At 39.1% G+C, this 26,038-nt stretch overlaps 1 protein-coding gene across 1 annotated transcript in view; it reads left to right on the forward strand.

Annotated features, from left to right (window-relative positions):
- The first annotated feature begins 369 nt into the window (after positions 1-369).
- Positions 370-26,038, forward strand: part of LOC124066929 (ephrin type-A receptor 6-like) — a 174,716-nt gene continuing 149,047 nt past the window's right edge. The window contains exon 1 of the mRNA XM_046403801.1: positions 370-388. The gene's annotated coding sequence lies outside the window, so the exon portion shown is untranslated. The remainder of the gene's footprint in view (positions 389-26,038) is intronic.

A 26,038-nucleotide genomic window follows, 5' to 3' on the forward strand; every position in this document is an offset into this window, starting at 1 on the left:
CCTGCACGTACTACAGTTGACTATTTCCTGTTACCTGAGTAAGAGGTTGAGATGTTGCTTTCTATTTGCTTGCAGCAAGTTTGTCCAGTGTTCAGGAATTTGAGTGGTGTAGGAGTATCTGTCCAAAGGTCTTCTTCTGACACCATCATGAGTCAGCAGTGAAGAACACCTCCCACTTGACAACCCTACATCCTGTCCACAGTTTAATAGTGGGATACACACTCTGCACTCTGTTTTAGCTTGAGTGCTTGTTACATGCAGGCAGGTTGTGTGTGTGTGACTGAATTAGGTTTTCTGTGCTATTTTTGCTCGTATAGCAAGTGTATATTTCTCATATAGATTGGCGGCTGTGGCTCAGGAGGGAAAGAGGTCGTCCATCAGTCAGAAGGTTAGTGATTCAGTCCCCGACCCCTGTGGTCTACATGTTGAAGTGGCCTTGGGCATGACACTGAACCCTAATTGCCCCCAATGACTGTTCCATTGGTGTGTGAGTGTTCATATGAACACATATGAACAGTTATCTTTCCTGTTGTGTGTCCATGCATGTATTGCCTATGTGAATGTAGGCTTGTGTGTGTATATGTTTGTCTTTAATCTGCAAGTGTTCATGTGCATGAACCATTTTCTTAAATTTGGCCAGAAAGGGCTATCAAAGCTCTCCCCAGGTGCAGAGAAGTTCAGGAGCAACATCCAAGGGACCTTATATTTGTGTTATCGATGGTGATTAAGACTGGGAAGTGAAAACCCTGTTCTGGCAGAGTGGAAGGCAGAAATACCTCTTTACTCAGTCTGAGATTTGATTTTTGTTTTGGGGGCATTAAATTTTCTACAGTGGAAGAGGGAGGAGCTGGCACCCACTGAGGGAACTGCAGCAGAGAAAACAAAGCAGGTGCAGGGAGAGGATGACAAAGGGGGAAGATGATATAAAAGAAGAGGCACTCAGTGTGGAGATGGATTGAGTGCATTAAAGGTGTGAGAATCAGGGTGGAGGGGATGAAATGGCAGAAAACTGAGAAACAGTAGATGAAAAACTGATGGGCAGAGAGCATTAAGAGATGAGAAGCAAAAGGACCACTGTTATGGAAGTATAGAAGGGTGAATTGTGGAATACATACAAGTATCTACAGGTAGATGTATACAGAAGTAGATGTAAAAGAGAGAGAGAGACGGGTGTTGACAGACGAGGGAGGAAGGGTGAGGCAGAGGGGAAGCCATGTATTAAGTCAATGGGATAATGATGTGTCAAAGCGTGACCAAGCTGTGAAAATGGGAAAATGTCTTTCATCATCACTAAAGTGTCCTTTCCCTGACCCCTTCAGGTGAAAATTAAAATGGTGGGGACTCGATGGAAAAACTGTTTCAATTTACTTCTAAGTGGAGTAACATTGATTCTGGATTGAAAGCACAGCCTGGAGGCTCACAGACACAGGAGGCCAGTCTCCGTCTCTCTCTCCCTCTGATAGAAATACAGATCATCGTGACATTTATCTGTGTCTGTATATTGGCTAATTGATTTCCTGTGTTTAATCACAAGATCTTCTAATGTTAAAGCTTCTCTGATATCAGGTTTATTACAACCTTTTTCTGAGGAAGTCCCGCAGCTTTGTTTCCCATGCATTCAATGTGATCAATATAAAGTGAAAGTAAAGATTTGAAAGGAAAGATTTGTTCAATTTCTTCTCAGGACAATATTTTTTTTTGAAATTTAGATTCTGCTGCATTTGTTTGGTTTTTCACACTTTAAGAATTAATATAAAGCGCACAGAACTAAACGGCTGAAAAATAAACTCAGCTTTAATCTGCACGCTTTTGGAATTTTCATTTCATATTTCTTTGAAAGAAATTTTGCATTTCCTATTTGTTTGTGATACATGCATACATACAAAGACAAAGTCGCCACATACAGCAACTTCATACATAGATAATTCAAGAAAAACAATGTCAAAGTGCACCTCTCAAACCTGTCTGGCAAAGATTACCATTTCAAGAAAGAGAATCAATAATGATATCCGTAATACAAAATCATAGGACACAAAGTCAGAGCACAGTTTTTTTTGTTTTCCTCATCGTGGCTATTAGCATTTGCTTGCACAGATCAGTCAGTCACTAGTCTGACATATGTCTGTCTGACTCTGGTTTCTGCCTCTCATAAACTAATCACTTTGAACAAAGATATTCATAGACTACGCTTTTACACAGTCAAGCTTCACCTGAGCACAGTTCAGTACAAATTTTAAAAAAAAATGAAATTTTGACTATCATTGTCTTAATGCTAACTAATATCTCGCCAGCCATCATCACTTCTAAGTGGATGTCTTAAAGGAGAAAATCTGAGTTTTTGAGGATAATGCACACTGGCTCTGATCCTCCTGAGAGACTTGGTTTGGTCCCAGAGCCCCATGGCGTGTTGCGTGTGCTCTAACCCGGCATGAAGGTTTAGCCTGTAGCCTGACCTGTGCCTTGAAAGCAATGTAAAACAGGTGACAGCCCCTGGGATTCACACACAGAGACCCACACATAACCTGCAACAATTCCTCTTATACAAAATATAAAGTAGCATAAATAAAAACAAACACACACACAAGAATGCCTTTACACAACAGATTATATACTTGGATATATTTTTGGTGTCAGTACAAGAGCCCACTGTTGTAAATAATCAAGTAAATACACCAATAAATGACAACTGATATTTTTGTGGATAAAAAAAAATCCTAATTTGATTGTTGTTTAAGCAATGCGGACAACACAATCCAGTTTTCTTCTGTAAAATAAAATATGTCAACTTCACCAAGTGAGAAGGCCAAAGATTTCAGCAAATATCCCTACAGGAGTCCTAAATTTAATAACATTACATTATGTCCTTAGATATTTAGATTTTTTTTTTTGTGCAACAAGACAGTAAATTATTGCTTTTAAGTCTTTTTTTTTTTTTTTTTTTTTTTTGAGTCTTTCACCAATAAACTAAACAACTTTTTGAGATAAAGACCAGCAAACTGGCCTCTTTTTATATGAGAACAAAAACCCCTGATATTTTATTGGCCTCAGTATGCCGTTTGAATGCACTCACGCAGCCACAGCTATGCAACACATATGAACGTTTCCAGAGAAAAGGCCCTGTGACACATATTGACTTATGCTGGGCTGGAGACAGCATCGATTTCCCAGTCAGAGATCCAGAGACAGAGGCTCATGCAGGGAAGAGAGAGAAAGAGGGCATATTAACTCACCGGCTGCATTACATTATCAACAAAACTGGCACAGAAGGAACTTTGATTTCAAAATAAAGCCCATTTATATGGGTGTTGACACTTTTGTTCTCATCTGAACTGAAGTTTTACAAGCAAGAAAACATCTCGTCCTACTGGAATATGAATGTATGTTTTTAGTTTAGTGTCCATCAGGAAAAATGCACAGCAGACTTGAGGGTTGGTGTGCATTGATGGCATGCTTGACATACGTTGTGCAGTGCGGTGTTCACCTTGGAGTTGTGAGGTTAATGGTGGCCACATCAGCAGGTGACTTAAAAAGCATTTAGCTGTTATAATTGATGATGCAATTACTGTCTGGATAAAGCCCAGGTCTGTTTCCCCTCTAGCATTATGCCCAAAGAGCTATACATCTTGCAGCAGGCTGGCCTCTCCTCCTCATTCCTCCACTCTGCCAGCTCTCCTTTAGGGAAAATCATGTTATCACCAGAAGGGTTTTAGTTCATTGTAGTTAGTGCACATCATGTAGCTATTAGGTCATTACTGGCAAAGGGCTGAAGGAGAGTTAGACTGGTGCCAATGGTGCACACATTTCCTTTTTTTTATGCTCGTGCACAGAGATGGAAGATGAATTTTGATCTTGTACTTAAGTAAAAAGTAGCAATAGACTGCAGAAATACACTTTCTATTACTCTCACCAGAAATACTGTTACAATTAAACCATGAATTTAAACTACCAACAGTCAAAATACCCACTATATGTGTATATATCGGAATAATGTATTGTTCCAATAATTTATGTATTGATGCATTTTCGTTACGTCAATGTTGAAAGGGTAAAGATGGCTTATCTGGGGGGGTATATGGTCTGCAATTTTTAGGGTGGGTGGTGTGAATCAAAGAACATCCACATGATTTCCAGAACTCAAGGTCTCCCCGCAGGACATTGCATTGTAAACAGATGATTAATGTTATTCACCTGTCAGTAACGTTAATGTTGTGGCTGATCATTGTACATTTACATAAAGCTTCGTTATCAAATTAATGACACAGCCACATTTAAGCACATTGATGAACAATGTGGCTAAGCATTTAAATTGTTACACACTGAACACAATACCACTAATCACTGACAAACATATGCAAATGTATTACTCAGACATGTGAATTTGTCTTTAAATAAACAGATTTTCACATCAGTCATACTTAAGCTCACTGACTTGAACATTTGAGGTTGAAAATACTTTAGCATACCAGAAAAGTCTGAGAAACTATGAATTAAATTATATGCCAACCAGAGTGGTGCAGATCCATCAACAAAAAATATATAATACAAATCAAAGGTGGTTTATATTTACATTCAAGTACCTTACTTGGAATAAAACGTTACTGTAAACCCTCACTCCCGACCACATGACAATAATTACCCACAGCTCAGGTTCATCTTCCAGGTGAACTAGTCCAGTGATGGGTCAAGACAAAATTCAGTTGAGTCACTGAGTGTGTTGATTTGTGTTTGGGGTTGGATAGCCCACCCTTCACCTAATTACAGCCTTGTGAGACCTCCAGGGAGGCTGCTGGTGGTAACCTGCAATATAAACACAACCTGTCTGTGTGAGGAGTGTGTGTGAATGGCATCAAGTTCATTTCACACAGCAGGTGGGTTCTTTTACTGTTATTACCTGAGGGCTGTTATGCAAACAGATGCCTTCTCAGCAAGAGCCATTCAAGTGAGCAACACACTCTCATAGATGCCGGGGTGCACACTCACACCCACAAACACATGCAGGGTAGGACCGATACATTAGTTTGGTGATACTGGCCTTGTGCTACAGTTGCAATGGGGAGTTAATGGATGAACATTTCTGAAGGTGATCAAAAATAAATGTCTGTATTTGATGACAAAAATGAGCAGAAATTCATCTGTGCAATGAGGAGACAGTTGGAGTTTATTCTGTTGATCGTAGCCACAGAAGAAGCAGGAGGAAAAGGGTGCATATTATTCCTTGAAACATTTGACATTTTGTTGACCTTACTCACAGGACTTACACTTATATATAAATACGGTATATATATGGCTTTCCCTGGTCCTTTATGATGGATTTTGTACTGTTGATTTGACTAAACAAACAGCTTAACATTAACATGGGCTCTGGAAACTTTTCATTGTTGTTACTTTTTTCACCATGTTCCGAAAATTCATCAGTATAATTGATTAATCAAAAAGGTAAGAATTTTGAAAACAAAAATTCTTTAGTGCTCAAACTGAAAGGTTTGTCTTTATAAAGTCGCAATTAATCACAAGTAGCAAAGCTGTCATAAATTTTTCTTTTGTCTTTTGATTTGTTTTCACAGCTTAGGTTGTATTTATTTCTCACCTTTTTCCAGCCGGATGTTTTGGTCCCTGCTTCAGACTCTCTCTGACTGGAGTTTTTCCATTACGTCCTTCATAATCTCAGACACTGCCCTGTTGTATCCTGGGAGGTGCTGGACACAAGCTGTTTGTGTCCTACTTCTGAGATGTCATCTTTGTTAATGACACTCAGATCACTCGCCTCCAGGATGCTCTTGATGGTTTCTGTAACTGTAGAGATTAAGCTTTCCTTGGAAGAAACTCCTTCTGCTCCTTCCAGAAGAGTAATCGAATCCTCCATCTTATCTGACGCGGTTTCACTTTGTTTTTTTTTTCTCCTAATTTAAAGAGTGGGAAGAAACCGAAGCGCTCAGAGTAAACCCCACAGAGGAACACAGTGAGCACACAGCCAGAAGGTGAAGGCCTGGAATTGAACCGTCATCTCTATGCTGCGAGGCCACAGTGTTTAACACTGAAGCATCTGTGCTCCTCTGAAACCTGAAGTCCTGCATCATATCCATGTTGAACAGCCTGTGCTACCACCCTGTTCAGCTGGACCTCAGCTCTCAATAGACGTTTTGACTTATTCAACACCGACAGGTGGTTTGTCAGTGACACGAGCGGCTTCTTCAACACCGATCACTTCACAAACATTTGGTGTTTCTTTGACCGCAGATGGTACTGTGTCATATTCCTTTTCTGAGGGTCTCTCTGTGATTGCCGAAAGATCTGCCACCTGTTTCCTTATTATCCTCAGAGTCGTCCTACTCTTTGCCTCTTGGTCTTGTGTCTTCTGGTTGAGCCAGTTCCACATTCGCTTCATAAACATGTCCACTTCTACCCGAATCCCCTAAAGAAACTTCGCCTTGCGGCGTTTTGGTTCTTCAGCTGTGCAGCAGTTACTTTTCCTCTTCAGGTTGACCACGAGTCCAGCGATGGACTCCTTGGCATATCTGAGAGCGAACAGGGCATTTACTTTATTTCCCACCTTTTTCCAGCAGGATGTTTTGATCCATGCTTCAGACTCTTCCCTCTCTGACTCGAGCTTTTCCATTTTGTCTTTCATAATCTCAGACGCTGTCTCACTTGTATCATTTTTTTTCACCGGCTTTTTTAAAACATCAACTGTCTGCTTTAGAGTTCATTATTTTTTACTTTGATTTTTGACTAAGAAGGCTCAAATGGTTTTTATGGAATTGGAAGAGTCCAAAAGTCATTATTTGTGATCTTTTGTGGGTTTTCATTTTTTCCCTGTAAAAACGTGCTTGCCCTCATACCTTCTCAGATGGGAATATTTTTCTGTGAATGATTTGAGTCATCTTAGTGTATTTGTAAAAATGATAACATTTGGATTGTTAGCTGGTGTCACTTTGGACTCTGGATAATTGAGATGAAATTTATCACTGTTTTTTACAATTTATACAAACAAATCAGCTGATTTATCGACAAAATAATCAGCAGATGAATCCAGAAGTGAAATAATCATTAGCTGCAGTCCTGTACAAAGTAGTTAAAATGAGCTCCAGCTTACCCAACTATATCGGCTGTTACTGGTTATGACATTTTCCCCATAAACTTAACTGCAGCGACAGACAAAGCCCAGGTGACACGTCACTCCGGCGTATACAACAGGATAACATTTGCATGCTAGCACCAAACTGTAACTGTGACCTGCAACATACTGTATTGTAGCTGATGATAAATCTCACTTCACTTGTATCTCTTTTCAGTTCATTAGCTCTCTGTATAAACGGCTTTCAGGCAGAAAATCTGAAAACATAGGGACGGGCGATGATAATTGCTGTAATGCATTTTCTACTCCTCGTGCACTCTATTTGTCGGGCTTTCTAAGTGGTCACAGCTGTCACAGTTTTATTGCTGGTTTACTGGACAGTTTCACTATGATTCCATGTTTTTCAGACACATCTTAGGGGCTTGTGGCTTACCAGTTTACTAATTGGTACCCCTGTCAACCTGTGCTGCAGTGTCAATGACCTTGTCGTTGCCTTGGTATTTTATGCAGAAAGAGCCACCATTATACCACGGTGTTCCACAGAAGGTTTTCACTATACTGTGGAGTTCCTGTGGTGCAAAACAATTCTACTAATTGTGTTAATATGTTATAAATGTGACAAAGGACTAAACAGGATATTATAAGGATAATAACAGTAAAAGTCAGATGCAGTGCTCTAGTGGATGTTTTTGTAATGCAGGTATGTGTTTTCTTACCTCCATGTGCCAATGGTGGACAAAAAAAAGAACTACAAAAGCACTCCATGAAGAGGTATCAGCAATATGGCTCTCCGCTATAAAACAATATACTAAACATGTAGAACTCATTCATCGGTGCACTGAATTATGTGTCTTTAAGACTTTCAAAGATTGATTTTAAAAAAATGACATCACAACATCACATCACATAACACAAATAAGCTGCACATGCACTGTAAGTATTAAAAAGCATAGTGTAGTAAATACTACAGTGTAGTGTTATGCAAACCATAAATAAAATTGGCATGCAATCATTTGCAAACCAATTGTATTTTCCAATGATGGTTTTACTCCCTCAAGTCCATGTAGTATTATACAGAGGTGAATCACCAATCCTCATTCTTGCTTGTGAACGACTGAGCCTTTTCATAAAGCGTTTAATGACAACTTAAAACTGACTCATAAAGAGAAAAGAAGATTGATATGTATAGCACAGGAAGTGGAATTGTGGTTTGTGCTCTTAGAACTGCAGTGATACCATTCTTTTCTCTAAATCATTTTCAGTGGATTAAGCTTTATTAACCTCAGTATACTCTCATCCTTGCATCTCAGCCACAGTGCATCTCATTATATTTATTTTAAGACACTTTTTCTCATCTGGAATTGAACTGAGGCCCAAAGTAAATGTTATGAAACAAGGCTCATTGCATTATGATTTCTTTTCTCTGCTGTTTTTGCCTACTTTACCCACAGAATCTTTGAGGATGGTTTCATGCTGAATGAGTACTGAGCTTCTTTGAGGACTCCCAACATCATCAATCAACATAGAGCGTAAATACAGGAAGTTGTATGCCTTGTGGCATAAAGACAGGTGTATGTTTAGCGTCAGTCTTGTAGGATACTTGAGCTCTGCTATTTTTTCCTCCTTGTGTGTACAGACCTGCAATTAGTGTATGACTTTTCCGTGGACCAAATGACTATGATTCTGGTAACTTGTCCATACTTTATTTGCCAGCTTTGATTTTTGTCTAACCTTAACCATACCATTATTTGTGGAAAAGGAATGTTGACAATGGGGGTAGGCGAGGGTTTTGCAGATAAAGATCCTCAGTTGAATAAAAGGTGCACATCACAAACTCCAAAACCGAGGTCATTATCACAATGAAACAGACAAGACCCATTCAACTGAACAGTGCCCTCTAGCAAACATATTCTGAACTTATTGTGCAAAGGCACGAATCATGAAGGAATTCTTTCACATGAACCGTAATGTCAAAGTCTGCTGCAAATGTTACGATACATATCTGCTGTCCACAAGGAAAAATAATGAAGATAAGGCAACCAATTCTTCATGTCAAAATGCCTGTCTTTTCTGCCTCTCTCTCTCTCTCTGTCTGTCTCCTTTTTTCTTTGCTTTCTCATTACTCACATAATTCTGTTACCTAGCACCAAGATGAGACATCAATTCCTCTGCCGCTGAGAATTGCAAATTACTTTTGAGTTAGCTCTTGAGGAGATGGGAGGAGACAGGAGTGGGAGGCGGTGAAGAGATAAGCTGATGAGTATGTTTGAATTAGCCCTCACTCGCAGTGGGAGAGAAACAATGCTGGGAAATCTGAGACTTTCAGTGACAAATTGTGGAGTTTAAATGCCATGAGTGACGATTTGCACGTGAGCTGCATGCTGTGTCGGCTTCATTGCAGTGTGGCTGGGGTCTTACAGAGCAGGTTCCGGCCAGGGAGCAATTAACATGCCACCGAGCTTCAAACTGGCTTTGCAAGGTCAGTTGACTAGAAAATAATGAGCAACCAGCTGAACATGGGGGATATTAGAATGCCCAGGCCACTAAACGTAGAGTAGAGATGTTATTACCGATTGCAAAATGAGTATCACACTTTCAATATCTTCAAAAAAGTCCAAGAGACTCTACTGAAATCAAATTTTACATTCTGTAAATTACACATTAAATGGAAAAATCTCATTAACGCGTTAAACTGATCCTTTATCAGAGCTCTCTGTTTCTCTCTGAATGTTTTCTCAAACATCGCCTCCTTTTCATATTTGAGCATTTTCCCTCATTCTCTTCAACAAAGACCAGACAGGGACAGATTAAATTTCAAGCATAAATAAATATTCTGAAAAGGTCACCTTTCCATCTGTTATTTGTGCAACCTCTAAAAGTAATTACATACAGAATGGTGTCAGCAAAGCTGTTTGTGTGCTTTCGTTGTCTAAACAGCATATCTCCCAGAGCTCATTTCACATATACATGAGGCCTGTGAAATGGTGGACAGGTAACATAGACAACAGTAAATAAATACAAAATCTGATTGTTTGCACACTGACATACAGCCTCATTCAGATTATAAATTGTCCAAAAAAAACAGTTACAGTTTTGCTTTGTCAGAAAAACATACAACAGTTTCCACAGTGTGAGGTTGGGTTTTAGTGAAATTTGACTTTTTCTACTGTGTTTCTTTGTGTCACAGAAATTGAGAGGCATTTTCTTTTTTTCTTGAAAGTGCACATTAATATGAAAGTGGCCCTTTCCAGAAAAAGACCATCGTATAGCATGTAAAGCTTTTACCACGAGAGGTACCACATGTAAAAACATGTTATCACAGAATTAGACCTCATGAACTCACAGGCAATAATGGATGTATTATAAATGACATAATAGGCAGTGTCTTAACGACAGCACAGGATAGCGTGCTTTCCTCCTTTTAGGAGAGACAACAGAAAGAGGTCAAACATGACATCAGGGGAAGGCAAGTGATGGTAGTGAATCACCACCGTGCCCTTTGAAGAGAGAGAGAGAAAGAACTTTCTCTTGGGACTGATTTTAAAGGCCAGGTGGTTCTCTGTGTTGTCTAACTTCAGATTCAGGTTATGCTGACCGTTCTGACCAGGAAAGAATAGAATTTGATATCATTTGTGAATACAAAGCACCGATATTTCATTAGCATTACTGCACGAGCAAATGATCTTTTAATCAGCTCAGGTAATTAAACTGTTCTTTTTTCCAGTTTGACGTGTGCTCAGATTGGGCCAACACTCACCAGTACAGAGAATCAGCACATCCGATTTTTGCCCATACTGCAATCATTTTAGATGTCATAAAAATTCTGAATTCATCAATATATTTTTGTGTACCTGAAATATTTCATGTTTATACTGTTCTGTCTTACACATAGCCTACTGTAACTTCTCCAGCACCACCCAAACTTAGCTGCCACTGGTTCACAATAGATACAACTACTTGTCCAAATTCAAGACGTCCAGCTCCTTAGTTTCTATACTTTTTCAGTTGTTGGTAGCTGTACAGCCTGTGCTAATGCTAACCTCCTAAATAATACCCAGATCTAAATTATAATGGAGTAGCTATTAAAATCGCAATCATCTGCAAGGTTGTTGATGAGCAAAGCAGGTGAGGATTGTGCAAATGGAGTGGAGTAAAAAATATCTGCTACTCACTCAAAGAATTTAGTTTATCTCCATTCTGCTTGTGGCTTTCTGCTTGCCGCTCCCCAACAGGTGTCTTCTCACACTCAGAGAAAACATGCTTCAGTTTTTTTCATAGCAAACATACGAGACAAGGCGAAATTTAGAGATGCCATCAAAATGTCATAGAACAGACATTAACATTATGGACAAAATCACTGAAATTGCAAATATTTCAACTTCAGTTTATTGACCCCCCGAAACTCTGAAATATTAGCCATAAAGTCAGATGGAAAATAGCTTCACTGCACATCTAAATACTGGACCTCAGAACAAGAGAAATCACCAGTGTCCCTCTGTCACTCTCAAGACAAAATCACAATTAACCTCCTCACCACACTGCCTACAGATCCAGCTGAGGAGCCATACAAATATTTAATTACACATGTCACCCTGAAAAATGAATTCCTTCTAAACAGAACTGATGACTTTTATTGGTCTCCAACAGTGATGAAAAAATTAAAGCAAAACTGACAGAGCTCCCGCTACTTTTGTGAGCCTGTAATTGACAGAAATAATTAAACCCACATTTCCACAAAAGAGAGAATTTTGGCACCTATTCATGAATAGATGAAAGTTTGATCTAAAGAATAGAAAAATAATTTTGCCATTCTTATGCACTAACACTTACAGTTGGCAATGGCTTGTGTATGAAGCAGGTAATTACTCTTTTTTTAATTGAACTTTTCCAATCAAATCTGGAGTTCCTTCCTAATGAAAGCTGGCCTTCGTGGGGTCTTATGAGCTCAGACACTGGCTACATAGTCAGCTAGTTAACTGGCCCTATGGGTAGGCCTGAGATAGGATTCCTGCACCGTTAAATGCAAATAGACTTTCTATCTTTGAAGGTCCAATTAGGTGTTTTAACATCTATGTAACAAATGCAAGAGAGACTGCACACAGCTGAATCCGTTGATGTACTGAAATGACTTATATACTGGTACAGCATCATTCCAAAAATACAAATAAATCACAAAGCTAATTTTAATGTTATTTACATGCAGCGATTGATGAGCGGTTGAAAACATTTAAGAAATGATCAAAAGTGTTGCGTACACTTTCTGACAACTTTGAAAAAAGCGGTTAAGAAATATCCAGAGGTGTTTTGACACTCCACGATTACATTTTTAAAACCTGAGCCTTCTGAGCCAAGGTCTAATGTGAAGCAGCTTGTCATAAACTCTTTGTTGGCCTCATGGTCCAGGAACCATGAGGCTAATAACATCGCTGTTGTTAAATTTACTGTGTTTCTACTCGCCAGAGTCAGATCCCTCATTGATCAAAGTAAATCAACTCTCACCACACCGTAAAACATCATCTCAAAGTGATACCACTAATGATCTTCCCCAGCACACGACACCCACTGTCTGAAGGGCTGCTGTTGCATCAAAGCCATGCTGTCTGTCTCCTCTCCCCCAATGGCCTCATCACACTTCATCTAATAATGGGAATTTACTGCAGGTCTTTTTTTTTCTTGCTCACTTGGCGAGATAAACAGGCGATTGATGAATCAGGCGTAATGCACAGGCTTACGGGCACAGACAGCACACTGCCCACAGTAAATATGTGCAGACAGGATCGGATTTCAGCATTAGCAGTGAGGAGATGCATTTATTTGCCTCTCACTCAGACTCATAACAGCACTGAGCTTCAATTACCACGTCTGAGAGGTGCAGATAATACATGCAAACGGTACCACTCCCAACCATTTCCCACACACATATACAGTTTGCTTTTCACACTGTCTGTCTGAACTGCACTTCATTGAGCCGTGTTTGTAATATCTACAGTGGAATGATTATCCTCTGAATGTTGTGTGAGTTTGTAGGGTTGTTACATGCGCTTGAGTATGTGCACTTGCCAACACATGGGAAAATGCAAAGAGCATAGGGTCTCTTGATTTTGGCCTTCAGACTTGGGATCCCAAGTCACTACTCTATAGTCTACCAGTTCTACTATGGATTGATTATAGACTTGGAAGAACAAGCGGGCCTCTGTTTGTGCCGAAAGACTTAAGATTTGACTTGGAATTGTGTTTAATAATTTCAGGTTTAACTTGAGACTTGCTTTGGCAGACCTTAAACTTTCTGCGGACTTCTATGAAGGGAGTGATGCTTGACTTGAGACATGCCCTGAAAGACTCGAGACTTGTCTCCAGTGATTTGAGACTTGACTTGAGACCAAGTGTAAACCCATCATGATGTCATCCATGAGTTTGTGGATTACTGTTTTAAGGTCATGACTTTAACAATATTGCCTTTGCAATATTGGTCTATGGAGCCAGAAGTGACCATGTTTGGGCAAGATGATGGAGCCAGAGAGCCCACTTCTGTTGTGATTGGGTTTGACTCAGAACCCATGGACAAGCCCTGGTAGAGACTTGCCAATTACATAGTAACCATGTAACAAAGCATGCCCCACTTTTTTGTCATTTTTACTCTAAATGGGACCATAATTTACAAAATACACTTAACGCTGCATTGAAGAAGGCTTGAAGCTTGAACTGCAGAGACCCTAAACCCATTAGGAAACTGTTTATTGAGGCAATATATCAACTGAGCAGGGCGCCATTTTCGTATAAGTTTACATACAATAGGACTCCTTTTTGCAACCACCGGTCTTGCCCCTTTGCTGGCCACTAGAAAGAATGTAGGTTTAAGTTTCTGCATTTGCCTCATTTTTCAGATCAGGAAGCTCCATCCACTCCATGAGACCCTCTATGAAAAACTTAAAAACAGCTCCAGTAAGAGCTGGAGAAAACATCATATTACTGCAACTTTGAGTCTCTTCACCTTCACTGAGTTTTCATTCCTTGGACGCCTGGTGTCTCTCTGTATTGAGAACCAGGAGAAGGCCTTGTAAGCCAGCAGCTTAGCCACAGTGCAGCGCTTGCAGCCTGAATACACTGTCAGCCCCCACCTCTCTCCTCTGCCCAATGGATGTCAGCCCTGAATTGTGTTTTGATGTTTCTTCAGACCTACAATTGAGCTCCATTCTCAGCAGCCAAAACAGACATTTGTCAATTCATATGCATCAGGGCACTTTTTTTCCGCCCTCCCTCTCATCCGCTGCCAGTTTCTTTCTCAGCTGTGCTTTTCCCAGTTTTAACTCTGCCACTGCACTCAGTAACAGCAATCCAGTATGAGGATACGAGTGGCCACGAGCCCCCCTGCTGCAAGTGGTGTCACATGTGATTACCATTATTTATAAAACTCACTCAGGCTCGGTTGCGCAGTCGGCCTCTCCCGGCCCTTGGCCCTGCACACTACAGTCAATATTTGCACGCAATCCTGAACTGTTGAGAGTTTCCATGGTGGTGAGAGCCTCCATTACATGAAATATTCAGGGCGCATGGAGACTCCCGTGAGGCCTAGCGCAGGGTTTTTACTCCGATTTGATTATACGACATGATTTTTTCATGAGCTATGACAGTCCTGTTGAATTAGAGTCAGCTCTGAATCCTTGTGATAGTCACGGAAGCCAGAGAGGAGGAGGAGGAGGAGCAGTCTGTCCTCTTCCCTTATTGTGTCTTTAACTCTCTCTGTCTCAATAAGGTGGGGAACAAATTTAACCAAAAAAAGAAGAATTCCTTATTAAAAGAAGATTAAAGATTACTTTTTAAAAAAATAACAGGATATACATCATAAACGTGTCCATGCTCGGCTTAACATATCATTCTTAATATGACACAGATAGAAGATTATATTGATTGTTGTTCAGTGTTTTTATTTTTTAGATTTTTTTGCAACATGGGACAGTGAAACTGCATTGTAATGAATAATAACATAAATAAATCAATTCATATAGCTAGCTTATGTAAAAATCAGTATAAATATTATAGTCAGTTTAGGGTATAAGACTTCCCATTTGAAAGTCACTACACTAAATCGAGTTTGAAGTACATGTGTTTACAGACAAAGAGGTGTATGACAATGAGAGACTTAAATTCCACCTGTAACATGAGGTCAATTTAATTTCCACGAGGTGGTCTAATCCTTGTCAAGTTGCAAAAAAGCCCTATCAACCAGACTTCTGTTTCTAAATGCTCTCCCTATGCCATATTTTCTGCCCCATGTTGTAATTATCTGTAACTTTCTTATGACACTCTGTGGCTTTCATATGCTCATGCAATAAATTACTCAAAGCCATTTAAGACAACAACAATAATTACAGCTGAGATGTGCAAGATATTGAGGAACAAGTGTTTGTTGGAATGGTCAGCTTGAAAGCACATGATTATTGTACAAGAGGGAGTGTGAACGAGACTAAAAGAGAGAGTAAAACGGGGGAATGCATAACGAAGTATTTGACGATAATACCGCTGCCACAGACAGTTATGGTATTATGAGCGTGAAATGATCATTAGGGGCTTCTAATGGCAAAATCAGTCATGCTACCACACACAGACACAGGCTGGGTGAAGGAAGTAAACAGTATTTTGTTGTGAATGTGTGATGATTTTATGCCTCGTTAAAATATTATAAATTTAATGTGACTGCGGAGAAGAAGAACCTGACATGTTTTAACCCTCTTACATTGGCAAAGAGGCATAGCAACACTCAAAATAGAAACACAATGCTATTGTGTAAAAATAAATATTATTAAACAGTTTTCTTTTTCTGAGTAGATTAAATATTTATTCACTGAATTATTAATAGAATTTTACTACTTTTATGCCACGTAGGCTGCAATTCATGCACCACTTAACTGCTTTGATAAAACATTGTGATGTGACGTGGACAGACAGCTCAAATAGGAAACTATATTAACATAATAATTATTAAATGGTAAAAAGCAAGTCTTGTTTATATGACAACCTTACAATGATTGGCTTTTCCCCTTTGAATTATCCTCAATATGATGTTAAATAAACCTGAATGGAAATATCATATGATCAATAGTATCATGGATCAGATGAAATGATTAGTTGCTTGACAGAAAAATGATGTACACAAATAACTGTTTCAATCATAATTTTCTATGTTTTTATGACTGGGAGCTGATTATTTTTGATTTTTGGATTGTTGGTCAGACAAAACAGACAATATGAAGATATCATGAGTTCTCATGAGCATTTCTGACTACTTCAGGACATTCTGTATATGATTAAATAACAGATTAATTCGTTATGCACAAATTGATAGTTGTAGACTTAATGTCACCAAAAGGTCTTGCCTCCCTTGATGTGGAAAAGATCTTTAATAATAAGTATACTATTGCTTTACAACCCCATTGGATTATCTATACAATGCATGTAAATGCCTCACAGGACCGTCTGTTTCAGCTAATTCTTCATATATGTTGAAATTTAGAGAAATTATTAGTTTTCACAGGGCAAAGCAGAAACACTGCCTACAGTAAAAATACGATTACATCCCAATAAAGTTAACCCCCCTATACACGCAAATCAGAGAACAGCTGAAAGGTAGAAAACTGTGTTGTGGTTGAAATGAAATGCAGTTACTTCATAACATACTATGCAAGTATGGTGTAAATATACACAACACAGCCAGATACAACAAAGAAATCCTGTGCATGTGCTGTCAAATTAATAAAGATGTTTTATTCGTTTGCTTGCATTTTGCATATTTGCAAGTGTTTTGTATGGTGTTGAGCTCTCTCAGCCACCGTAGTTATTGTCTTGTAAATTGTCATCAGTTCTGGATCTGGTCTCCTGGAAAAATGAGTGAAGACACGTTAAAATGTTAATGGGTCCTTCTCAGTAAGTGGCTTTGTCGAACTGCTGTGTCCCAGCTGCAGTCTCAGAAATGTTGGTGCCCGCTCAGAGAAGCTCCAGATGTACCCATCCAGCCCTTCAAATACAGCATTCTCTGATTTGATTTCAAAGAAACGCATGAAATGTGGTGAATATAAGCTGATGAAAACAGTCCATTGCCTCCAGTAGTTGTAGTCTGACATGTCTAATATGGCCTTCAGTCATGAGGATGATGCCGTTAATCTAGTTTATGCGATTTCAGAGTTCCAGATTGAAATTTTAAAAAATTGTAAAAACATTGTAATTTTATTATTCATTGTGTTGCTCAGTGATAAAAAAAAAAAAGTTCCTGTGATATTTTCAGACTGTGTGTCAGTCTGCTTTTTACTAGGACAGTCAAGGTCATTTTCAACACCTGCCTTTGGTCCACTGCACCAGATGATTGTCAGCTGAGTCCAACATTGTCGATTTGGCCTTTTGATTTGCACACAAACACCAACACAGGCACATACACACACATACCCTGAGTGAGAGTGAGAGATTATTGGCTTGTGGCTTTAACAGGCTGAATCCAGGCTTCCCAAACACAGACCTGTTTATGTGTGTGACCCAACTTGAAACGACATTACTGGTCACGGGCCCACCAACGTGTGCAGAATGACAGTCGTGGGTGTGTGTGTGTATTTAAAAACACACACACACACATACAGGATGACAGTCTGGGTCGAATACAGATGGAAGGGCTTCCATCTTTCATTGCCAGGCTAATTGCTCTCCTCAGCTCCATACTCTAATGCCAACAGCTTACAATTCTTTTTTTATGCCAGCATACATTAATGCAGGACGACAGAACTGGATTCTCCTCACTTATACATAATAAGAATCTTTTAACCTCTGGTGATCACGGTGTGTTTTGTAATCTGACTCTTTATTTTCAGTTGTCTTTTATGATCATCATTTTGTGTATTATGAAACCTGCGTGAATCAGCAGTGCTTTTATTTTTGTCCTGGTGGATTAAAAGGCTTCTAAGGGAGCTAATTTCTGCCAGAAGTGGTACAGAGTTATTTAAAATAGCTGTTCTGGATGAAAGAACTTGTGTGACTAATTGAAGCCTCATCATGTTTTTATTTCCTTCCCTTTATAATGTTTGGGAACTCATGCGATGCAATTAATAAACATTTATAGGATTTACATTAAAGTATTACAGCCTTCATTCATACTTTAAATCCAATCATCATCTCATTTAAGAATGTGTCACATAATTCTCTAGTTTTCCGGATAGCCTTAAAGTCAAAGGATAGCTTATATTAGCCTGAATAAATCCCAGTCTTTTTAGACGTCTTTTTCAGAGCTATTATTCATGAGTTTTTTCTTCTTTTTCCTCTCATGCTGTGTCTGCTGGCTTATTATTTTATGATACAATGGCAGTGAATTATGATATTCTCTAAACCTTTTTGTTATCAACATCTTTTGCTTAATTTCCTGAACAAGGTCTTCTGCATTTATATTGATACCAGAATAGAAAGATTTTTTGTAAAATAATCAAACTGTGTTAATATAAAAGAGGATATATTTTAATTGTATTTTCAAGAAGGAGGACCAACCTCAATAATCTATGACTAGAATATCACTTTGATATTTACACTATCCGCAGTCGTGGATCAGCGGTTAGGGTGTCGGACCCGTAACCGGTGGATCGCTGGTTCGATTCCCCGTCCCGGTGTCCATGGCTGAGGTACCCTTGAGCAAGGTACCTAACCCCCACTGCTCCCCGGGCGCTGCACGCGGTCGCCCACTGCCCCGGGTTTGCTGTGTGTGTGCATGTCACTTGGGTGGGTTAAATGCAGAGAACAAATTTCGTTGGAGTGAGTTCCCTCCAATGACAAAAATATGTCACTTTAATCTTTTTAATCTTTAATATTTGTCCGTAAATATTCATATCTATAAATAGTCCAATGATTTAAAAATGTAGCTCAGCTTCAGTTTGAATTGTTGAAATAAGTTTAATTTGTTAAAACTTCTGAAGATAAATATTGAATTTTATTGTTCATGAACGAATGGACAAAACTGTTCATGATGTGTCATGTCACTCAGGGACAGCAGCAATAGCTACACTGGCAGGCCCAGGTTAGCAGCAGGAGATATGTTGAAAAGTTCTGGTTTTGAAATTGCTCTTCTTGATACAGTATTCATGGGAGCTTGTTGTTACTACTGAGTTGTGTTTTCAGGACTTACACCACCACGCAGCTTCAGTCAATCAGTAAGGAAACTCTTTCCATCCAGGCTCCATCTGTTGCTCAGCAAACTCAGAGCCCTTAAACAGATGAAGCATTTTGATAAGCCAGCTTTTGTTTCAAGTGAAGAGACATTCATGTTCAAAATGCCACCATTATTCTAACTCTTTATGATGGTGATGATTGGGTTATTTAATGTTATGAACCCCAGAACTGATCAGGAATCCCAGTGATAATTATATTTAAAATACTTGTCTGTTGTGTGGGATGGAAAGGGAAATATTGCATTTTGAGCATAGTTTTTGCTGCATATTCTCAGTAAATATCACAAAACATTTGCACATGGGACCTACACCATATACATATTAAAACTTGACTGTCTAGTTGTTGTTTTAAACAAAATGCTGGCAGGGCAATCTATGACTCTTCTTGGCTGCTCTCATCAAAACCATCCATGCAGGCTTCCAATTAATCAGTTTTGTCAGAGTAAAAGGTTAAGTTTGCATATTTGCTATTCTTAAGCAGCAATACATATTGTTTTATCTCAAACTGTAGTGCTGAGGGAAGCCTGCTGCTCTGGCACAAATCAGACCCATCACTTGAGAGTGCTGCTCTTTCTCGTGACTGAGACAGTCACACTGAACCACTTTGTTTGATTGTTAGACAACATTGTCAGTCCAAGGTAAAGCGCCGCACAAATGGCAGAGTGACTTAAACAATGTAATTGTCTCTCCTCATTCAAGCCTCTGCATATCCTGGAGTTGATAAATGCTGCTTTAGCTCTGAATGGCAATTGAATTAACCAGTGAAGAATGTGTGCACTGAGCTGCGATAAAAATATGAACATTTATAAAGTGTTGAACCTCAGGAAATTCAAGGCAAAAGCCACATTTCACAACATCCCTCATAAAGCGTAAACAGTGGCCCAGAATGTGGGATGGCAGTTTGAAAAGACTGCTTTGTGTTATCACTGATCTAATTGAAGTGGTAACAGCTTCATCACTACAGCCGTAGGGTGCGAAGAAATGAAGAGTACAGACTGTGGTTATCTATTATGGTGCTAATTATAGGAATATGCCTTGGGCTTAGCAACTGTCCCCAGCACTACACTATCTGTAATCTGTTCCAAAACTTGAGAGTGCTTTACAAGGTTAGAAGTGAGATGAAATAGACTCCACAGTGGATGGAGCTGATGTTGTATTATCCGACCATATTATCTTCAAACAAAAACAACAAAAGTGGTTTTGAAATTAAAGAAAATGTTTGATTGGGACTATTATTCAGCTTTGTGTGCATGTGCCCCTGTGTGTGTGTGTGTGTGAGCAGCTGCGTGAGGGTGATTATGGTGTGACAGCTGCAGACAGACAGCCCGACTTGAGGCAAGAGGTCTTAAATAAGGCAGCAGCTCTCTGAGCAGCTATACTCTTCTCTGTATACTCTCCCCCTCTCTGAAAGGCTGCAATTACCACGTCAGCTGCTATAATACGAACATGAAGAAAATAGCTTGAGCTAATTATTCACTCTCTTGTTCAGTCAGTACTAAGCAGGAGGACTGAGAAACATAGAAATGGTGAAATGGACAAAGCCATGGCATTGACTTAAACTGATGACACATTAAATATGCAATGTTGGTCCTCAGATGTTATCGTTCTGGCAGCTTTGTGAAAATATTATTATACTATTGCCCTGTAAGAAAGACAGCATGTGCTGGATTGTAAAGCTAAAACTTGAAAACTGAGATGCACTTAGACTTCCTAATGCATCACCTCAACTGGAGGGCCGTGCGAAACCTGTGTTAGTGTTAAAATGATTTTTAAGTGCTGATAATTTAAATGCCCTAATGCTGAGACTTCTGCTTGGGTAACATCAATGGGAATCCATCTAAGGAGCACAAACACAACAGGGTTTGCAACACTCACCTGGCTAGCTTGAACTCAGACATAAACTTGTTTAGTTATAAGAATAAATGCAATAAAGAAAAAATGCAGTTGTGACAGGACCCTCTCCTAATGATCTCCTTGATCAAAATGTATCGTCTCGTAACAAATATTTTATTTCAGTGAAGTGTGTAAAAGCATACAGTAAGTGAACTAGAGACCAAAATGTTGTACCGTTTTGGATTTATTAAGGCTTTGCATAGGTTTCATTGCCACAGGCATGTCAGAGTTGAGTGCTCCTGTTTGTTTGTTTTTGTTTGTTTTTTGGGGTGTTGTTGTTTAAACTTATACACGTCAGCTGATTATTCTGTGCTGTATACCACAAAGTTGCAATGCAGAGTACTTCAGTATTTCACCAGTGTTAACGCTTGGACAGCATGTAATTCACATTACTGTAAAATGACCGAGCTTGTGATTTAAGTGATTTAATCCACCAACACTGCTTTGTCAATAATACAGTAATTTCTGCCCTCACAGTATCCTTATGTATAGATTTTGTCTTCGTCTATAGGACACATCAGATATCAGCAATAACAGTAAATGATATGGATTGGTCTCAATATTAGATTAGATTAGATTTCAGAAACTTGAATTCATATCATGTCTGCACTTAAACTGTGCATATGTCAATGATGAGCTTCAAATAGAGTAACCATTTCTGACTTTTCACATCATATGCATCAATTATTATTATTTTTTTAATCTTTGTTAAGATCCCCTGCTGTGGATGTATTATTAATAACTAACTCAAAGTGTTTGATGTGTAAATACTTTATTTATAATGAAGAGTCGGCATGCGAAAAGAGGCCCTTACTTTTGTGGAGTAGAATTTTGTGAATGCCACCTCTGAACCTGTTCTTTTAAAGTCTCCTCTGTATTTGGATTTTTGCAGAAAATGGGTCACTACTCATCGAAAAGTATGAGTCCTTTCACTGTATTTTTTTTTTCCTGAATATTTTAGATACTTTGAGGACAAAAATTCCTCCTGATTTCATAAGACCAGGAGTAAAGTCCTCTTATCAAAACCACTCAAACTGTAAGGTTATTCAGAAATTCTGCCACTGCTCGCAATTATTGGTTCCCATGGTGAGAGGTGCATTTAAGTACCTTGAAAGATTTTATGTGGTCTGATGTTGATCTTCCTTCTCAGTGAAGCTACTCACAAGTACTTTGTTTTCCTCACACATGATGCATTAGCGTAACGAGAAGAGCTCTTAAAATTTTGTCGCTTCTTTCCAGCCTCTGAAAAACTTTCGGACAACCTACATCGTTATTCATACTTCTGTATCATAAACTGCAAGATTAATGTCATCAATGTAAAATTTGATAGCTTTTATAGAAGTTAGTAAAGTCTCATACATAAATAAAAGGGTCCTATGAACCGTCCCTTGCACAGAAGTTCAAGATCAACTGAAAATTATTGCGAACACAAAGTATTTTACAGAAAAATACATCTTTAGTGACATAAGTATACTTTCAGGTGCATGTTAAGGTAGTTTATTAACATTTCACTTCACGCATTAGTTTATCATAACCATGCTGCTCTGCCCACAGTATAATTTAGTATGGCAGCCATTCCTGCTGTCCAGTGATGGGGGGAAGAGGCAGTACAGCAAAGCAGCACAGACACATTGTTATTACATTATTTATCACACTGTAGCACTTAACTGTTAGTAGGGCCTCTGACTTTTCACAGATACACATATGCATGCTGGCGCTGCAGGACGACACACAGCCACGTGGACGGCCACACAAACTTACAGCTTGTCCATGAAGGACAGGAAATTTCGTCTTGTCGTTGTTTATCTCCTCCTTTGATGTAACTGAGTTGGATGGGTTCCTCTAATCCCTTGGGTTATTAGAATTTTGCTTAAGAAAGGGTTATGGGAGTGGACAGGTATCTCAAAAGGGACAAGAAATTGTCCCAGAATCCATCCATCAAATAACTGTGAAACAGTGCTGACGTAGAGGTATTGATAGCATCACCTTTTCTGGATGATTTCATCTACAGCACAAAGACAAAGTGATAACAAATCACTGATTTTTATTTGTCATTCTTTACAGCAGCGTGTCCACTGTTGACAGTATTTACTTCCCATAAATCAAATCACCTGCAATGAGTCAGTTTCCAAATCAGGGACCACACAGTGTTTAGAGAAGTAATCCAATGATTAAACATGCAAATAGATGATCCCATCAAAGCTTTCTTTTCTTCTTTTCATTTGAGATAAATTGGCTCATACCTGAATCAAAAAATTACATTCTTATTCAAATGGTTGCCGGGACAAGTTAGTTGTTAGTCAGTACTGAATAAGCACCTTGTCAACCACAGACCAACACCAGACTTGTTGTAAATATTAGATCAGGCAAGTAACAGGCCTACCTGTGTTGAAGTCACTGCTCATCTGTGCCCCACAAGAGTAGCTTTCATGCAGCTAAATATATACTAGTGTCAGTAATTGTATAATTTAAATAATAAATTAGTAGTGAATAGTAAATTTTTCATGCAGCAGTTGTCATGGCTGTGGTTGTGTAATAAGACTAAATGTCATTGCACCATTCTTCTCTGCAGTACTTAGCTTAAGACCTGACGCTAAGTTAAGATAGTTAGACTTTAATACATTTAATCTAAATTTAGTTTATTTCATTTCATTAAGTGTTTGTATTGACATGTTTATTGACATACTAATATTATCTTCTGATCAGAGGGCCAAACTGCCAAACAGGAAGAGAGCATCCAATGGACTTTTTGTAATTTTTCCAGAGTTTGCCAGAAGCCTATAGACATTTGTTTTTTTGTTTCACATCCGAAAGAAGATAAGCATCCTAGAGGTATCAACAACTTTTAAATAAACCTAATCCTCAGTGTCTTTAAAACTTTAGAATAACGACTAACAGGTTGTCACCCTGCTATTCTTACACCTCGTACATTTATTGTTCTTATTTTGTGCATGAATTTTAAATCAGCTTTCACTCTTTCCTCTGATGATGATTAAGGGAAATACTACCTTTTTGAAGGATGAGCACTTCAATGACTGGCAAATCTGTTTGCAAGCCCAGTAAACAGTAAACATCAGTAGTGACTATAGTTTTTGTCACAGTTTGTAACAGCAGAAAATGGGTGTTTTACAGCAGGAAAAATAAATACAGCCACTGCTGTATGCAGCAATACAGAGGTCATGAGAACCAGGCTCTGAACAGGCATGTCTGACAGACTGCTGCTCCCTCACCCCATTTAGCCCCTATGATGGATGAGTCATTTTATACACCATTAATCCATCCATTTGTCAATTACTAATGGAAATTTTGGGGTTGAGGGTGGTGTGGGTTCAGGGGCAGGTTTCAGAAACTGTCAAGTTGCTGCACGCCATCTTACATCACTGCTGACTGTAATTACAGGACCTGTCTGAAGAGTAACGGGAACACTCATCCCCGAAAGGTGCACTGAGTGATAATGATGTTTATTGCGCTTTATGGTTATCACCAACACCATCATTTCCATTTGGAATACATTGTATATGGACTGTGACCATACATTGTTGTGATGTTGCTATAATTAGTATTCATTGCAAGACAAGTGGCTTGCTGATGGCACTCTGTTGAGTGAGCAAATTGTACTCCATTTCTACCAGAGAACAACACATTTAGAAACAATGGAGAACAGAGGTGGATTTGTTCCCAGGCACCTTTCAAAACCACTATGAAGGAAAATGTGCAGAAATTATGGGAGATTATGCAAATAAGTGTGCAATGGTGTATTCAAGGGTTTGTTATGTTGTTCCACACCTTTTTATCTCAAGTCTGGAGGGTAGAACACAGTCAAAATGTCTTTATTTCTTGTTTTAGAATGAGTACGATTCCACAGTCAATTTGCGCAACATCTGTAAAATGCATTTACAAGTTATGTAAACAGCCTCTCACTCATGTACAAATGCATAACCTGCGAAACATATTACAGGAAAGGGGATACACAGCACTAATAAATCTAGTAATGATCAGTAAAGCTGTGAGATTGAGAAACAAAGCTTCTTCAGTACCTGAACAGACATTGTGGAGGTTGGGGAAAAAGAAAGGTTTATGAGAAACTATCTACTGTCAGTCCCTGGAAATTACCCTGGTCTGTGAAGGCAGCCTGTTTCCTTCCCTCATCTCTGAACGATGTGAGAATGTCTCTTTAACAGCTGGGGTTACCGACACACCGGCTCTCAGGCCTGATGAGCTGCTCTCTCTATTTGCTCTGCTCATTCTCCTGAGCACCGTGGCCATCCAGATTAGAGCCCATGGCCCATTAGGCAGCCAGGGAGGTGGGCAACCTCAAAGGTGTAGCACAAGTGTGTATGAGAGTGTGCATGTCTGTGTGCAGTAAGATAGACACTACAAGTCATTCTGGGAAAAATTGGTCTGTAGGAGAGTTTGTGCTCTTGTACTTCTACTATTTATGAGGACCAAATGTCCTAACAAGGACAGAAACCTGAGGAAAACATACTTCACTCTGGCATGTAAGACACGTATTAAGGTTTAATTAAGATTAGACTGCATGTTTAGTCATTACTGTGAACACATTCATTTGAGAAGCCTGCAGGATAGAAATGTCACAGATCGGATCTAGGAAATGAGTAAGTCCCCTGTCACTTGGTGGTCACTAAACTGTGACATTGTGCAGATTTCTGTTCATGAAATTAGAGCATCTGTAACTTTTTGTTACAAATAAAAATAAATTATGACCAAGCAGAAGTAATCCCAGAAGGTTTCAAGCAGGAGCGCAGCAAGAACTCTGGGGAAGAAGTTGAGTTAGTAACATGCATTAAGGGGACATAAATATGTGCAGATGGAGAGGGAGAGGAAAAGAGAGCTCAGTGCATTGTGGGAGATCCCT

Source organism: Scatophagus argus, chromosome 11, assembly GCF_020382885.2.
Source record: "Scatophagus argus isolate fScaArg1 chromosome 11, fScaArg1.pri, whole genome shotgun sequence".
Lineage (NCBI taxonomy): Eukaryota > Metazoa > Chordata > Actinopteri > Scatophagidae > Scatophagus > Scatophagus argus.